The 18,787-nt window shown below is 44.4% G+C and overlaps 1 protein-coding gene and 1 pseudogene across 1 annotated transcript in view; both read right to left on the bottom strand.

Annotated features, from left to right (window-relative positions):
* LOC126354462 (15-hydroxyprostaglandin dehydrogenase [NAD(+)]-like) overlaps positions 1-13,020 on the bottom strand; it is a 77,055-nt gene extending 64,035 nt beyond the window's left edge. Inside the window, exon 1 of the mRNA XM_050004160.1 lies at positions 12,924-13,020. The gene's annotated coding sequence lies outside the window, so the exon portion shown is untranslated. The remainder of the gene's footprint in view (positions 1-12,923) is intronic.
* A 1,391-nt stretch (positions 13,021-14,411) lies between these two features.
* Positions 14,412-14,529, bottom strand: LOC126357304 (5S ribosomal RNA; annotated as a pseudogene).
* Between the last annotated feature and the right edge of the window lie 4,258 nt (positions 14,530-18,787).

Below are 18,787 nucleotides of genomic sequence, written 5' to 3'. Positions count from 1 at the left end.
CGTCGTCTCACGCGGTCTGCACGTCCAGCACGAACTCTGGTCCAACTGAGGCGTCAGGTGGAAATGGCATGGCAAGCCGTTCCACAGGACTACATGAAGCATCTCTACGATCGTCTCCATGGGAGAATAGCAGCCTGCATTGCTGCGAAATGTGGATATACACTGTACTGGTGCCGACATTGTGCATGCTCTGTTGCCTGTGTCTATGTGCCCGTGGTTCTGTCAGTGTGATCATGTGATGTATCTGACCCCAGGAATGTGTCAATAAAGTTTCCCCTTCCTGGGTGTTCTTATTTCAATTTCCAGGAGTGTATTTTGTTGACGCCAGCCTACGTAGGGAGAAACGACCATCATAATAAAATACGGGAAATCAGAACTCGCCGGGAAAGATATAAGTGTTCGTTTTTACCGCCCGCTGTTCAACATTGGAGGGAGTTTGAAAGTGGTTCGGTGAACCCTCTGCCAAGCACTTGGAGTAGCCGTGTAGGTGTGGATGATTTACTTGTCATCTGGGATTATCTGTCTCATTACCACACATTGTTCATCAATTCTTTCCCATATTGACATTAGTAAATAATTCTTGTCCGTCGTGGGCATATTAACCATTCCAGACCGTCTGGCGACAATTGTGTACATTAACTTTTACTGTGTCTTAGCTGCAACAGAAGAATTTTTTCGCAATATAAACCTGAGGTACACTTTTGTGAATGTTCAGCCTATTGACCATGTCCAAGTGCTCCCAACTGTTGGGCATCACAATGAAAATATCAGCAAGTTAATGTAACAGTGCACAGCACCCCCTGACCACCACAACCCACGGATGTGGCTGGTTCGCAATATTCCACTGTATAATTCGATACTATTATTGTTATTTTGCATGGTAATTATTAAATGACCATTTTACTATTTATTGCAATAGAGGATATTTCGTAATTAGTTATTTTAGTCCATAAAATGAAGCCAACTCTACGAAGTATGTTTATGTGGTGTGCGTACTGTAAGACCTTCGGTACACACGCCACCAGATTATTTGACTTGTCGCTCTAATGAAGTAGGCGAGTGTCAGCAATATGTCTCGTGGTCTTATGGTGGAGTGTTTTTCTTCTGCCGTTAGGTCAGACGATAGAAATGCCACTTGCACGCTTAGAGTAGCAGATTGACGGTGACCGACTTTAAACAGAACTTGATTAATTTTCACACACATTTATTAAAATAATAACAGTCATAAACCTTACTCAACTTCATTCTGGATGCTATTTACAATTGACAATCTGAAGTTCCTTTGGTCTTGGTACGTTAATCTTATTCTCACATATATCTGATACTTGACAAAGTGTCTACACATTTACCTTCATGGCTATGTACAGGGATATGATAATCGTATTAGGCGCAGACTGAAACTTGACTATAGACTGATGCAGACTAATGCAGACTGACTAATCGGAGGTCTGTACACTCGTTATAATACCTCGCCCGTTCATGTATCACTGCGTGAGTGTGATCCGCGAGGAGAAAAGGTTCTACGTTAGCAGGAATCTCATTGGCTCCGTTACATAATAACACGCGGATCGGGGGAAGCAGAATTTGGTCTGTCTGTCTCTAAGACAGCGCCTTCTCGTAGTGCGGAGACAGACGAGCGCTGCACCTGCGCTGTTGTGCTTAGCAGGGTGCGCTCTGGTGGGAAAGTTGTTTACGCGCTGACTACGTGGAACTATGTACACAACAGCTTAGAAAACTGGTAAAAAAATTTATATCAATCTTGCATTTAAAATCATCAAAAAATCACCTTAGAGCATTACAGCATAAATAAAAATTTTTCTTCCTCCAGAAAAAAATTCAGGTCTAAAAGGTGTAAAACATTGCAACCGACGAGACTGAAGGTACTTTATAATGAGTTAGCTTCAAACAGTGTTTTTTTTTATAGGCGTTTATTTTTCCGTAATGACAGTGGTAGTGGCCTGATATTCCAGCGTAAGACGTTTGTCTAACTACGTTGAACAATTCTACGGAGGGTGTTTTGGAGACAGCTATTGTAAAACGTCTTAAGTAAAGAAAAGATGTTTATGACGCGTAAACATTTGTAGATAAGGTGAACATAAAACGAATGCACTCGCAAAAACGCCTGTTTTGAGATATAATAAGATGTCGGGACATCAGGGCATTGCAGTAACATTAACGTCATGGGCGCAATATCCATTAGGAGCGCTGCTGTCACGTCGAGTGACGAGGATGGCCGCAGAGTAAAGCAGGAAGTAAATCAGACACGCTGGACATGAAAGGTTGCCCATGCTTGTCCTAATGTAAGGACCTTTCTCGTGAAAGGCTGCGTGGATGTGTTATAGAGGGCTCGATTGCCATTTTGGATGCTCGGGTCCGGTTTTTGGCCTTGGTAAATTGTCAAGCAAATGTTAATGTTCAAAATGGCTCTGAGCACTATAAGATTTAACATCTATGGTCATCTGTCCCCTAGAACGTAGAACTACGTAAACCTAACTATCCTAAGGACATCACACAACACCCAGTCATCATGAGGCAGAGAAAATTCCTGACCCCGACGGGAATCGAACCCGGGAACCCGGGCGCGGGACCACGAGCTCCGGACAAATGTTAATGTTCTATAATCATTTCTACGACGAGTGAAATGAAGTACCTGAAGATCAAAAAAGTAAATTCTAAACTTTCCATTAATTTAAACGATCTTTATTAACAAACTTTTATACAGAGTGTCCATTGATCGTGACGGGGCCAAATATCTCACGAAATAAGAGTCAAACGAAAAAACTACAAAGAACGAAACTTGTCTAGCTTGAAGGGGGAATACAGATGGCGGTGTGGTTCGCCCCTCTAGCTGGCGCTGCCGTAGGTCAAACGCATATCAACTGCATTTTTTAAAACAGGAACCCCCATTTCTTATTACATATTCGTATAGTACGTAAAGAAATATAAATATATAAATGTTTTAGTTGGACCACTTTTTTCGCCTTGTGATAGTTGGCGCTGTAATCGTCACAAACATATGGCTCACAATTTTAGACGAACAGTTCGTAACAGGTAGGTTTTTTAAATTAAAATACAAAACGTAGGTACGTTTGAACATTTTATTCCGGTTGTTCCAATGTGATACACGTACATTTGTGAACTTATCATTTCTGAGAACGCATGCTGTTACAGCGTGATTACCTGTAAATACCACATTAATGCAATAAATGCGCAAAATGATGTCCGTCAACCTCAATGCATTTGGCAATACGTATAACGACATTCCTCTCAACAGCCAGCAGTTCGCCTTCCGTAATGTTCGCACATGCATTGACAATGCGCTGACGCATGTTGTCAGGCGTTGTCGGTGGATCAAGATAGCAAATATCCTTCAACTTTCCCCACAAAAAGAAATCCGGGGACGTCAGATCCGGTGACTATGCGGGCCATAGTATGGTGCTTCGACGACCAATCCACCTGTCATGAAATATGCTATTCAATGCCGCTTCAACCGCACGCGAGCTATGTGCCGGACATCCATCATGTAGGAAGTACATCGCCATTCTGTCATGCAGTGAAACATCTTGTAGTAACATCGGTAGAACATAACGTAGAAAATCAGCATACATTGCACCATTTAGATTGTCATCGATAAAACCGGGGCCAATCATCCTTCCTCCCATAATGCCGCACCATACATTAACCCGCCAAGGTCACTGATGTTCCACTTGTCGCAGCCATCACGGATTTTCCATTGCCCAATAGTGCATATTATGCAGGTTTCCGTTACCGCTGTTGGTGAATGCCGCTTTGTCGCTAAATAGAACTCGTGCGAAAAATCTGTCATCGTCCCGTAATTTCTCTTGTGCCCAGTGGCACAACTGTACACGTCGTTCAAAGTCGTCGCGATGAAATTCCTGATGCATAGAAATATGGTTCGGGTGCAAGCGATGTTGATGAAACATTCTTGAGATTGCCGATTCTCGCGCAGTTTGTCTGCTACTGATGGACGGATTAGCCGCGACAGCAGCTAAAACACCTACTTGGGCATCATCATTTGTTGCAGGTCGTGGTTAACGTTTCACATGTGGCTGAACACTTCCTGTTTCCTTAAATAACGTAACTATCCGGCGAACGGTCCGGACACTTGGATGATGTCGTCCAGGATACCGAGCAGCATACATAGCACACGCCCGTTGGGCATTTTGATCACAATAGCCATACATCAACACGATATCGATCTTTTCCGCAATTGGTAAACGGTCCATTTTAACATGGGTAATGTATCACGAAGCAAATACTGTCCGCACTGGCGGAATGTTACGTGATACAACGTACGTATACGTTTGTGACTATTACTGCGCCATCTGTCACAAAGCGAAAAAAGTGGTCCAACTAAAACATTCACATTTTTTTGCGTAGTACACGAATATGTAATAAAATTGGGGGTTCCTATTTAAGAAAACGCAGTTAATATCCGTTTGACCTATGGCAGCGTCATCTAGCGGGCCAACCATAGCGCCATCTGGTTTTCGCCTCCAAACTAGACGAGTTTCGTTCTTTGTAGTTTTTTCGTGTGATGCTTATTTCGTGAGATATTTGGCCCGGTCACTATCAATGGACCACACTGTAGAATATCGGTAATTAAGAATTTACCTTTGCACCGAAAACTGGATTTTTGGGTTCAATATGTCTTAAGTAGCATATATTTGCTAAATTTTACATTTGAATGGTGGTATTCAAACAGACCTCCCCCCATGAACCATGGACCTTGCCGTTGGTGGGGAGGCTTGCGTGCCTCAGCGATACAGATGGCCGTACCGTAGGTGCAACCACAACGGAGGGGTATCTGTTGAGAGGCCAGACAAACGTGTGGTTCCTGAAGAGGGGCAGCAGCCTTTTCAGTAGTTGCAGGGGCAACAGTCTGGATGATTGACTGATCTGGCCTTGCAACATTAACCAAAACGGCCCTGCTGTGCTGGTACTGCGAACGGCTGAAAGCAAGGGGAAACTACAGCCGTAATTTTTCCCGAGGACATGCAGCTTTACTGTATGATTAAATGATGATGGCATCCTCTTGGGTAAAATATTCCGGAGGTAAAATAGTCCCCCATTCGGATCTCCGGGCGGGGACTACTCAGGAGGATGTCGTTATCAGGAGAAAGAAAACTGGCGTTCTACGGATCGGAGCGTGGAATGTCAGATCCCTTAATCGGGCAGGTAGGTTAGAAAATTTAAAAAGGGAAATGGATAGGTTAAAGTTAGATATAGTGGGAATTAGTGAAGTTCGGTGGCAGGAGGAACAAGACTTCTGGTCAGGTGACTACAGGGTTATAAACACAAAATCAAATAGGGGTAATGCAGGAGTAGGTTTAATAATGAATAGGAAAATAGGAATGCGGGTAAGCTACTACAAACAGCATAGTGAACGCATTATTGTGGCCAAGATAGATACGAAGCCCACACCTACTACAATAGTACAAGTTTATATGCCAACTAGCTCTGCAGATGACGAAGAAATTGAAGAAATGTACGATGAAATAAAAGAAATTATTCAGATAGTGAAGGGAGACGAAAATTTAATAGTAATGGGTGACTGGAATTCGAGTGTAGGAAAAGGGAGAGAAGGAAACATAGTAGGTGAATATGGATTGGGGCTAAGAAATGAAAGAGGAAGCCGCCTAGTAGAATTCTGCACAGAGCACAACTTAATCATAGCTAACACTTGGTTTAAGAATCATGAAAGAAGGTTGTATACGTGGAAGAACCCTGGAGATACTAAAAGGTATCAGATAGATTATATAATGGTAAGACAGAGATTTAGGAACCAGGTTTTAAGTTGTAAGACATTTCCAGGGGCAGATGTGGACTCTGACCACAATCTATTGGTTATGACCTGTAGATTAAAACTGAAGAAACTGCAAAAATGTGGGAAATTAAGGAGATGGGACCTGGATAAACTGAAAGAACCAGAGGTTGTAGAGAGTTTCAGGGAGAGCATAAGGGAACAATTGACAGGAATGGAGGAAAGAAAAACAGTAGAAGAAGAATGGGGAGCTCTGAGGGATGTAGTAGTGAAGGCAGCAGAGGATAAAGTAGGTACAAAGACGAGGGCTGCTAGAAATCCTTGGGTAACAGAAGAAATATTGAATCTAATTGATGAAAGGAGAAAATATAAAAATGCAGTAAATGAAGCAGGCAAAAAGGAATACAAACGTCTCAAAAATGAGATCGACAGGAAGTACAAAATGGCTAAACAGGGATGGCTAGAGGACAAATGTAAGGATGTAGAAGCTTATCTCACTAGGGGTAAGATAGATACTGCCTACAGGAAAATTAAAGAGACCTTTGGAGAGAAGAGAACCACGAGTATGAATATCAAGAGCTCAGATGGCAACCCAGTTCTAAGCAAAGAAGGGAAGGCAGAAAGGTGGAAGGAGTATATAGAAGGTTTATACAAGGGCGATGTACTTGAGGACAATATTATGGAAATAGAAGAGGATGTAGATGAAGACGAAATGGGAGATACGATACTGCGTGAAGAGTTTGACAGAGCACTGAAAGACCTGAGTCGAAACAAGGCCGCCGGAGTAGACAACATTCCATTAGAACTACTGACGGCCTTGGGAGAGCCAGTCATGACAAAACTCTACCAGCTGGTGAGCAAGATGTATGAGACAGGCGAAATACCCTCAGACTTCAAGAAGAATATAATAATTCCAATCCCAAAGAAAGCAGGTGCTGACAGATGTGAAAATTACCGAACTATCAGTTTAATAAGCCACGGCTGCAAAATACTAACGCGAATTCTTTACAGACGAATGGAAAAACTGGTAGATGCAGACCTCGGGGAGGATCAGTTTGGATTCCGTCGAAATGTTGGAACACGTGAGGCAATACTGACCTTACGACTTATCTTAGAAGAAAGATTAAGAAAAGGCAAACCTACGTTTCTAGCATTTGTAGACTTAGAGAAAGCTTTTGACAATGTTGACTGGAATACTCTTTTTCAAATTCTAAAGGTGGCAGGGGTAAAATACAGGGAGCGAAAGGCTATTTATAATTTGTACAGAAACCAGATGGCAGTAATAAGAGTCGAGGGGCATGAAAGGGAAGCAGTGGTTGGGAAAGGAGTGAGACAGGGTTGTAGCCTCTCCCCGATGTTATTCAATCTGTATATTGAGCAAGCAGTAAAGGAAATAAAAGAAAAATTTGGAGTAGGTATTAAAATTCATGGAGACGAAGTAAAAACTTTGAGGTTCGCCGATGACATCGTAATTCTGTCAGAGACGGCAAAGGACTTGGAAGAGCAGTTGAACGGAATGGACAGTGTCTTGAAAAGAGGATATAAGATGAACATCAACAAAAGCAAAACGAGGATAATGGAATGTAGTCAAATTAAATCGGGTGATGCTGAGGGAATTAGATTAGGAAATGAGACACTTAAAGTAGTAAAGGAGTTTTGCTATTTAGGAAGTAAAATAACTGATGATGGTCGAAGTAGAGAGGATATAAAATGTAGACTGGCAATGGCAAGGAAAGCGTTTCTGAAGAAGAGAAATTTGTTAACATCGAATATTGATTTATGTATCAGGAAGTCGTTTCTGAAAGTATTTGTTTGGAGTGTAGCCATGTATGGAAGTGAAACATGGACGATAACTAGTTTGGACAAGAAGAGAATAGAAGCTTTCGAAATGTGGTGCTACAGAAGAATACTGAAGATAAGGTGGATAGATCACGTAACTAATGAGGAGGTATTGAATAGGATTGGGGAGAAGAGAAGTTTGTGGCACAACTTGACTAGAAGAAGGGATCGGTTGGTAGGACATGTTTTGAGGCATCAAGGGAACACAAATTTAGCATTGGAGGGCAGCGTGGAGGGTAAAAATCGTAGAGGGAGACCGAGAGATGAGTACACTAAGCAGATTCAGAAGGATGTAGGTTGCAGTAGGTACTGGGAGATGAAGCAGCTTGCACAGGATAGAGTAGCATGGAGAGCTGCATCAAACCAGTCTCAGGACTGAAGACAACAACAACAACATTCAAACAGAGTGAAAAAAGATCGAAAAAAGCAAATTTAATAGCTAAATGGTGTAGGTATTCAAACTGCACGGAAAAAGGACGAAGAAAGTAATGGCGCAAACGAGACTCGAACAAGCGATCTAGCAATTACCAGTCTCGAACACTACTGATTTTTTCCCATCTTTACGTGTTTTACACTTAAAGGAAAAGCGAGTGGAACATGCACACCTATTTAAAAATTATCACTGGCCAGGTATCGAACCAGTGCCACGAACATGCCATGCGAGCGCCATACCATAGAAACATACCACATGGTAAAAAAATCTGTTTCAAATTACTATATTAAAGACGCTCGGAAAACTCCGAAGTTGACACTCTCGAGAGTTTTTGAGAGTTGCATATGACTGCTCAGAACGACTGATATTTGCGTTTTGAACTTCACGTATCATAAATATAAAAAATTGCAAAAAGTCCGACAGCCATGTGGTCTCCTCTTGAAACCACAACAACAACACACACCATGACTATCAGAATACACTCCTGGAAATTGAAATAAGAACTCCGTGAATTCATTGTCCCAGGAAGGGGAAACTTTATTGACACATTCCTGGGGTCAGATACATCACATGATCACACTGACAGAACCACGGGCACATAGACACAGGCAACAGAGCATGCACAATGTCGGCACAGTACAGTGTATATCCACATTTCGCAGCAATGCAGGCTGCTATTCTCCCATGGAGACGATCGTAGACATGCTGGATGTAGTCCTGTGAAACGGCTTGCCATGCCATTTCCACCTGGCGCCTCAGTTGGACCAGCGTTCGTGCTGGACGTGCAGACCGCGTGAGACGACGCTTCATCCAGTCCCAAACATGCTCAATGGGGAACAGATCCGGAGATCTTGCTGGCCAGGGTAGTTGACTTACACCTTCTAGAGCACGTTGGGTGGCACCGGATACATGCGGACGTGCATTGTCCTGTTGGAACAGCAAGTTGCCTTGCCGGTCTAGGAATGGTAGCACGATGGGTTCGATGACGGTTTGGATGTACCGTGCACTATTCAGTGTCCCCTCGACGATCACCAGAGGTGTATGGCCAGTGTAGGAGATCGCTCCCCACACCATGATGCCGGGTGTTGGCCCTGTGTGCCTCGGTCGTATGCAGTCCTGATTGTGGCGCTCACCTGCACGGCGCCAAACACGCATACGACCATCACTGGCACCAAGGCAGAAGCGACTCTCATCGCTGAAGACGACACGTCTCCATTCGTCGCCTCCATTCACGCCTGTCGCGACACCACTGGAGGCGGGCTGCACGATGTTGGGGCGTGAGCGGAAGACTGCCTAACGGTGTGCGGGACCGTAGCCCAGCTTCATGGAGACGGTTGCGAATGGTCCTCGCCGATACCCCAGGAGCAACAGTGTCCCTAATTTGCTGGGAAGTGGCGGTGCGGTCCCCTACGGCACTGCGTAGGATCCTACGGTCTTGGCTTGCATCCGTGCGTCGCTGCGGTCCGGTCCCAGGTCGACGGGCACGTGCACTTTTCGCCGACCACTGGTGACAACGTCGATGTACTGTGGAGACCTCACGCCCCACGTGTTGAGCAATTCGGCGGTACGTCCACCCGGCCTCTTGCATGCCCACTATACGCCCTCGCTCAAAGTCCGTCAACTGCACATACGGTTCACATCCACGCTGTCGCGGCATGCTACCCGTGTTCAAGACTGCGATAGAACTCCGTATACCACGGCAAACTGGCTGACACTGACGGCGGCGGCGTACAAATGCTGCGCAGCTAGCGCCATTCGACGGCCAACACCGCGGTTCCTGGTGTGTCCGCTGTGCTGTGCGTGTGATCATTGCTTGTACAGCCCTCTCGCAGTGTCCGGAGCAAGTATGGTGGGTCTGACACACCGGTGTCATTGAGTTCTTTTTTCCATTTCCAGGAGTGTATGTTAAGTTAGTCCTTAATCGTGAAAGAGGATGTGTCTAATGAGTTCCGTGATACGTATCTGCTCGCACACTTCAGGGCTATGAACGCTTCTGTAGGACTGTACTGCCAACATTAACGCGAGGTCGTGTGGTGACATTGACATAGACCAAAGACATTACTGGCTAGGAGCTAAACATCTATGGTCCATAGAACGCTAACACGACAGTACTGGCGAGCCCCTGCAACACAGTTATTACTGGGAACCCAGATGCGCAACCAGCCGAAAATCAGGCAACCGCAGGGAAACCGTACTGTATACAGCACGCAAACCAGCTACACACACCCCCTACACCGTCTGTGAGCCGGTCTATGACCGATCGCCCACTAATCTACAACGACCTTGAACTGTTGCAGGGACGCAGCAACCGCAGCAAGCGCCGCAACAAGCTCCAACAACGACAAAGGTAACGATGCACGATACCTCGAACTAACACAACCACACCTTGCATGCACTGTCGCAGATAGCAAGCCGCTACTGCCCTTACTACCCGTCCTACTATCGCAGAGGTTTTTTTCCATTGGCTCTTGCCTTGGCACTTTTTTTTCCTCTGCCCTTCCAACCGCTACCCTTCAATCGTTTTCGACCACTTCTATCTCCTGATGGACCATGTTAATGAGTAATCTTACCCAGACGCATGGACAACATCACAGCCCGCATCCTGTGACGCCTGATTCAAAAAACTAACATGTTTACGGAGGTGACAGTTGAACTTTTGGTTTGGTCACCACGTTGGTGTGGGCGTGGAGGGGCCTCATCCTTTGTGAAGAAGAAAGGTGACGTTGACAGCTCATCACATCTAGTTTATGGTACACGCAGCTGGCCACCGAATCCACAAGCGAGGTTTCCTCTTAATAATAAACAGCGATGATTTTGGCCTTCGGCGATACTCGATAAACAACAAACAGAAAAGTGTTTGCCGTCAGGTTTACTGCGTTGAGAAATAAATATGAAGACATGAAGAATAAAGATGCAGCATATTAATAAAATTTGTTTCATTTAAAAAGCTTTAAGTGTTTTCAAATAAAAAATTCAGAGGTATTACTTTTCAGCACGCCGTAGTGTAACATGAAACCAGGAAATTCTAAAACTGACGAGAATAGTAATAATAATAATTGGAATAATAAGAACAATAAACTCGGAGAAGCCAGTGCGGGACTGGTAAAGGGAGATGAGTTGCCACCATATCCGAAACGGAATCATTTAGGCTATCAAAAAACTGAGTTTAAATTCGAAAAACTGAGGTTAAATTCGAATTCCTCTTATCTAAAATTTTTTGCGCAAAACATGGGCATTGCAAGCAAATAAACGAAATTCGTTGAAGCAACATTATAGAAGATAGGGATTCATATTTCTTCTGAAAATAAAGCATACATGAGAAAAGACGCAGAAGATCCAATCTGGATATTGAAGACACCGGGTTCCCGGGTTCGAGTCCCGGCGGGGTCAGGGATTTTCTCTGCCTCGTGATGACTGGGTGTTGTGTGATGTCCTTAGGTTAGTTAGGTTTAAGTAGTTCTAAGTTCTAGGGGACTGATGACCATAGATGTTAAGTCCCATAGTTCTCAGAGCCATTTGAACCATTTTTTTACTGAAGACAATGTATGGTGGTACCAAAAGAATGCAACAGATCAAGTGCGTAGGTGGGGTTCACATTCCGAACATCACTGAGCAAGCAGTAATCTAAGAAAGAGCTAGATATATGTAGACATCATTCAAGCTATGCCAGAATTCTTTCAAATCTAATTTCCTATTTTGCAACTTGAAATTCAGACAGCACGGTGCCATAGTGTAAGAAGAATGTTTATACGCAGCAGAGACGATTGATAGAAAAGTGCTCTCAGAAATGTTGGACAAAAGGAAGACCCTGGGGCTAAAAAATGTAACAGCAGATGAGTCTGCTGAGCTCAAACAAAGACTCCTCTGAAATTTACGAAATATTTAGACCACAATAAAGAAAAGGAAGCCAGTTTTCTCTGGACATTTTAGAACAGTGAAACTACAAAGGGTTGCAAATAAGATATTACCAGTAGTTTCCGTAACTGAAAGAAGAACAGCACCATCTAAGGAAGTATGAGAGTAGTAAAGAAAGTGCAAGGTACAGAGAAAGTTTCAGATCAAAAGGAGCGAGAGAGAGTGGGTCAAAGAACGAAAGAATACTGGCGAAAGAGAAATAAAATTAAGCAGCGAACGCGGTTACGTAATCTTACTCCTTAGGGTCTCTATACGACCAAATAAATGTTAAAAAGAACACACATGCATAACTGGAAGCTGTTAAAGAAGGCACACATTCATGACCTTCACAATTTGACAGCAGATATCTTTACGATTACAATTTGTATGATTACTAAGGTTAATGATACTTGTTGAAAGCTCGGGTACACATCTTAAAAATCCATGATTGCAATATTGCTCACGGTTTGTGGAAGAACGACATCAAAATTTGTTTGCTTAGGATACTTTTATTTCTTAATGTAATGATCTGGGCAGAGTTTAAAACTTAGATTTTGCCATTCGTTGGTATCTCAAAACCGATAGGCATTGAATTTCATGGTAATTATAGGGAATTTTCCCATCATATTCAAGACGCCGTGTAGCTTTTACTACAATCATAGGCCATATGACTTCCAACGTGACGTTACCTACCTTAACGTCGGTTACGCAGTAGATGAGAAAAAAAAATTGAAGTGAATTTCTTGGCTACTTTGCAGCCACCGTTTTCTTTTTCAGTCTTTTATTTACGAGTTATAAACATGAACATCAAATATAGCCACATTTACAAACTTATTCAGAACTTGAAAATTCAGTCTTTGACTACCTTTTCAGGATTTGAGACCACTGTGTGTAAATATGTAAACTAAACATTTAGGAGACGCATGAGCTTACTTGTTTCAAAACAAATATTACGAAGAGGCGACAACTTACTATAGAGAGGTGTGCTGCTGAATCGGTGATTCGACGGAAGGCAACTGAAATGCCGAAACTGGCGGCGGTAGGTGGCCAGTCGAACAAATCAACCCCTCCCCCGTTTCTCCTCTGTCTCCTCCCACCAAACATAAAGGATGGTCAGTAACGAAGACAGGCAGCACGTAATCTAATCGGAAACCGAACCGGTGCTTAAAGTGTACCGCGTGCGTCACAACCTATGAAGATAGTGCTGCGCTGTCGAAGTCTGCTGCTGTGTTACTTACTATGTTTGTTACTTAGTATGGTTGTCGATGTCTCTTAACAACTGCACGAACGGTCACCAGACAAATGCGCGTTTGCGTACATCTGCATCTACGGAGTGTTCAAAAAAGTGTCGAATCAAACTTCCTGGCAGATTAAAACTGTGTGGCCGACCGAGACTCGAACTCGGGACCTATGCCATTCGCAGGCAAGTTCTCTACCATCTGAGCTACCGAAGGACAACTCACGCCCGGTCCTCACAGCTTTACTTCTGCCAGTATCTCGTCTCCTACCTTCCAAACTTTACAGAAACTCTCCTGCGAACCTTGCAGAACTAGCACTCCTGAAAGAAAGGATACTGCGTAGACATGGCTTAGCCACAGCCTGAGGGATGTTTCCAGAATGAGATTTTCACTCTGCAGCGGAGTGTGCGCTGATCTGAAACTTCCTGGCAGAACAAAACTGTGTGCCCGACCGAGACTCGAACTCGGGACCTTTGCCTTTCGCGGGCAAGTGCTCTACCACCTGAGCTACCGAAGCACGACTCACTGCCAGGAAGTTTCAAACCAGCGCACACTCCGCTGCAGAGTGAAAATCTCATTCTGGAAGTGTCGAATCCTTTGAGAGGTGATAGCACTCATCGAAAAAAGAAAAAGAAGTCTAATAAACATGGCTCTGGAAATGCATACTTTCTACAATAAACACGTGTTTACAGGAGGCGTCCAATGTGAAGCACCCTTTAAAGTATACCCGGTTGTTGTACCTGTTGACATGCATTGAAGTCGCGACCCTGAAGTGTTCGCTCATCATTGATTGGCGTGGCATAGGCCAAATCCTTCAAGTGTCCCCACAACAAAAAGACTATGGGATTGAGGTCTGTGGAACTAGCAGGCCAAGGTGTGCCTTCCCCTCTCCCTCCTCCCCCAACCAATCCAGCAGTCCTGAACTGTCAGATGTTCGCACACATTGTGAAGAAAGTGTGCTGGTGCGCCATCATGCATGACCCACATTTGTATTCGTTGGCACAGCCTCCAGCAAGGTAGCACTCCGTCTTCAGGCGACAAGTGGCCCATCGGGACCATCCGGCCGCCGTGTCATCCTCATTTCAGGATGGGGATAGGAGGGGCGTATGGTCAGCACACTACTCTCCCGGTCGTTACGACGGTTTTCTTCGACCGGAGCCGCTACTATTCGGCCGAGTAGCTCCTCAATTAGGCATCACGAGGCTGACTGCACCCCGAAAAATGGCAACAGCGCATGGTGGCCTGGATGGTCACCCATCCAAGTGCCGGCCACACCCGACAGCGCTTAACTTCGGTGATCTCACGGGAACCGGCGTATCCACTGCAGCAAGGCCGTTGCCCCCAGCAAGGTAGGCAATACTTTAAAAAAGTCTGGATAACGGGCCCCAGTAAACCTTTGTGGTAGCATGTATGGCCGTACTAATCTATCGCCAAGTACTCCTGCCCTTACATTGATTGAGAATCGGTGTCGATGTCCTCTTTCCTGAATTGCTTGAGGATTTACATCTGAGCATACATGCTGGTTATGGAAATTCACAACACCATCTCTTGTGAATCCTGCTTCATCACTAAACAAAATCTTGGATGTGATCAGTTGATCTGCGGCACATTACTGCAACAGCCATTGACAGAACCGCCATGATGATCCTGTGGATTTTATGGTCCCTGAACTTGCTTAGATGACACGGGTACAGCAATTGTTCATGTTGTTGTGGTTGGCAGGAGAGCCCACCGTGTTAGTAAAGGAGGCCGAAATGCACACGTTTTAGCTCACGCAGGCTGGCGTGAGGTCTGGAACAAGGCAAGGGAATTATAATTGAGAAAAACGGACGTAGCTGGTGGAATACTTAACTTTAATCCATTAATGGAGAACGTCGCTCTTTATGGTACATGATTCACAATATCAATAGTACGGATACTGGCGCCTTGCTAGGTCGTAGCAAATAACGTAGCTGAAGGCTATGCTAACTATCGTCTCTGCAAATGAGAGCGTAGAAGTCAGTGAACCATCGCTAGCAAAGTCGGCTGTACAATTGGGGCGAGTGCTAGGAAGTCTCTCTAGACCTGCCGTGTGGCGGCGCTCGGTCTGCAATCACTTGATAGTGGCGACACGCGGGTCCGACGTATACTACCGGAGCGAGGCCGATTTAAAGGCTACCACCTAGCAAGTGTGGTGTCTGGCGGTGACACCACACATGAATTCCCCCCCCTCCTTCCCCTCCCCTCCAGCCCCCAGATAAGAGACTAAGATACCTCTTCTGGTGCTGCTATTCGTCGCACAGTGGTCCCAGGGTTTCTTCCACCCAATACAGCACACTCTCCTTGATGTCAGGCGTGCGAACTGTACAGGGCCTTCCACTATCAGCCGTCCGAGGAGCAAGGGTACCTGTGTCCCTCAGACACCGGAAAAATCTGCCGAACAGCTTACCAGAGGACACACTGCGCTGTGGACATTTTTCAATGTAGACAGCACGGGCTCGGAGGCTATGTCCATTTGGTATGCCATAGCAGAATATATCCACCGATTCACTTGTCGACAGGTATGCTTCCATTGCTAACAAGTGGTGGAACAGAGAAAATGTGAATGTACTACACCATTGTACGTACAAACAGAGCAATAACAGTAAACACGTAAGTGAATCCGCGTTTGGATGGAGCTAAAACACCATGATACGTACCTCAAGAGCTGAAACCAGAGAAGATGGTGAAGTTGGAGGTTGGGGTCTGATGATGATGATGATAATATTTGGATTGTGGGGCGCTCAACTGTGTGGTTATCAGCGCCCATACAAATTCCCAATCGTTTCACTGTCCAGTCTCGCCACTTTCCCAAATGATGATGAAATGATGAAGACAACACAAACACTCAGTCTATGGGCAGAGAAAAACCCCGACGCCGTTGGGAACCGAACCTGGACCCCAGAGGCAGCAACGCTAGCCATTAGACCACGAGTTGTGGACGGGCTGGGGTCTGGAGCAGTTGAAAGTACTGCACAATAAGGGCACACAAACATGACGAAAAGTAATGGAGACCACAACACGAGTCCAACCGCGCTACTGACTGATGGTAGGTAGGGTACTGTGAGTAAGGCATCATAATAACCTGCCGACACATCTCACGGAGCGTCAATGTGACGACTGTGCTAATATTCGCACAAGTGTCGCGCATCCCTTCCTATAAACACGAGTTTGTCTCGTAAAGTATGCGTTTCTGGACCCACTTTAATTTATCTTATTTTTCTTATTTCGATGAATACTGCCATCCTTCAAGGTATTCGATGTCTTTTTTTGAACACCTCGTCTAACTAAAACTGCATCTCTTCACCTCAAGCCATTTTATGGTGTATGAACTTGTTATTACTGTCTTTTTGCCACCTTCACATTCAAGACGAATGCGCGGGTAAACTTCCGTATGATTTAGAACTTCTTTGATTTTGCGATTGTGATCATTCCGTGAGACGAACTGCATCTGATCAAAATTATCTGGATTCGTACTAGTGGACATTAGCATGGGGTGTGCCCACCATTTGCCTTTACGATGACTTGAACCCTGCTGAGGGCACTGTCAATAAGATGTCTGAATATCTGTGGGAGAAAGATATCACATTCTTCCTCAAGAGCTGAAACCAGAGAAGATGGTGAAGTTGGAGGTTGGGATCTGATGATGATGATGATAATATTTGGATTGTGGGGCGCACAACTGTGTGGTTATCAGCGCCCATACAAATTCCCAATCGTTTCACTGTCCAGTCTCGCCACTTTCCCGAATGATGATGAAATGATGAAGACAACACAAACACCCAGTCTATGGGCAGAGAAAAACCCCGACGCCGTTGGGAACCGAACCTGGACCCCAGCGGCAGCAATGCTAGCCATTAGACCACGAATTGTGGACGGGCTGGGGTCTGGAGCTAAGTCGACGTTCAAATTCATTCCAATTGGGTCCATATCTGGACTCTGGACAGAAAAGTGCTTTTCAGGAATGTTATTGTCCATGAACCATTGGCTCACAAATGCTGCTTTATGACTGGGTGCAGTTATCGTCTCAGAACTGTTCTTCTGCTCTACGCAGTACACCGTGCAGTAATCAAGTGTTCATATCTTTCCAAATTGAGAAACTTCTTGTAACGTTCTTTAAAAATAATGTTTCTGTGAATGAGTGCCTGAAATGAGGAACTGATACAACACTGGAGTTTCCGCGTAGCGTGTTGTAACTGTAAGTGGTGTGTTTGTTTTGTGTTATTGTTACCAAAGACTTTATACGAATCGATTGGTCAATGTAACTCCCAGTATCAATACAGAAATACAGTCACTGCAAAATATATTCAGCCCGTTAGGTACTGAATCCTCTAGCCCTATTCAAAACTGATAACTTTGGTACCTGTGTGCATAACAATAAATTAAACTGACTTACCTCTTAAGTAGCAAAGGTGGAATGCGATATATTTGGTCCCCCATGCAAAAATGTAAATATGGTAGCTACAGGCTCAGCAGTGTGTAATACTGGCCGTAATACTTTGAAATGCACATGAAATTCTTTTGTCTGATAAATGAAAACATTTAAGAAAAATCCAACGTCTTTGGAAAACATACGACCTGGACAGGGAGGCGGTACTGATCGTGGTGAATTATTGAGCTTTTTAGTGAAATTACACTACTGGCCATTAAAATTGCTACACCACGAAGATCACGTGCTACAGACACGAAATTTAACCGACAGGAAGAAGATGCTGTTAAAACGTCCCCTTAGAAAAATTATACATAACTATGCTTAAACTGACACAATATTTTTGGCGCAACGCAATCTGACTTTCAAAAATCTCTACAGAAAAATGGCCCTGACTAACATTAACGTATACGTTTCACAAATCGCTTACCTTACAAAAATCTTGGTTACTCGAACTACTGCAATACAGCGAGCGCCACTACTGCCAGCTAAATAAAGGATTCAAACTACTGAAGGCACTAACTACTGACAGGCATAGTTAGCAAATGAAAGATTTTGATAGAGAACAAACAATGTATTTACCTTAATAGTCATAATATATATACCAGTTCATGACATCCAGTCTTACAAATTACAAAACTCCGCCATCTCTCTCCCCACATCCATCACTGCTGGCGGCTCACCTCCAACTGCGCAACGCTACGCGCTGTTAACATCCAGCTGCCCAACACTACAATAGCGAATATTCCAACAACATTGCCAACCAGCCACAGACTGCACAGAGCACAGCCAGTGATTTTCATACAGAAAGCTATGTGGCGGCGGCGTTACCAATATAAGAACCTAAAAAGTCTACTTACACTGTGATATGCAAATGATTAGCTTTTCAGAGCATTCTCACAAGGTTGGCGCCGGTGGCGGCACCTACAACGTGCTGACACAAGGAAAGTTTCCAACCGATTTCTCATACACAAACGGCAGTTCACCGGCGTTACCTGGTGAAACGTTGTTGTGATGCCTCGTGTAAGGAGGAGAAATGCGTACTATCACGATTCCGACTTTGATAAAGGTCGGATTGTAGCCTATCGCGATTGCGATTTATCGTATGGCGACACTGCTGCTCGCGTTGGTCGAGATCCAATGACTGTTAG

Source organism: Schistocerca gregaria, chromosome 3, assembly GCF_023897955.1.
Source record: "Schistocerca gregaria isolate iqSchGreg1 chromosome 3, iqSchGreg1.2, whole genome shotgun sequence".
NCBI lineage: Eukaryota > Metazoa > Arthropoda > Insecta > Orthoptera > Acrididae > Schistocerca > Schistocerca gregaria.
The sequence above is the reverse complement of the archived record's forward strand: the minus strand, read 5'-3'. Positions and strand labels throughout refer to the sequence as shown.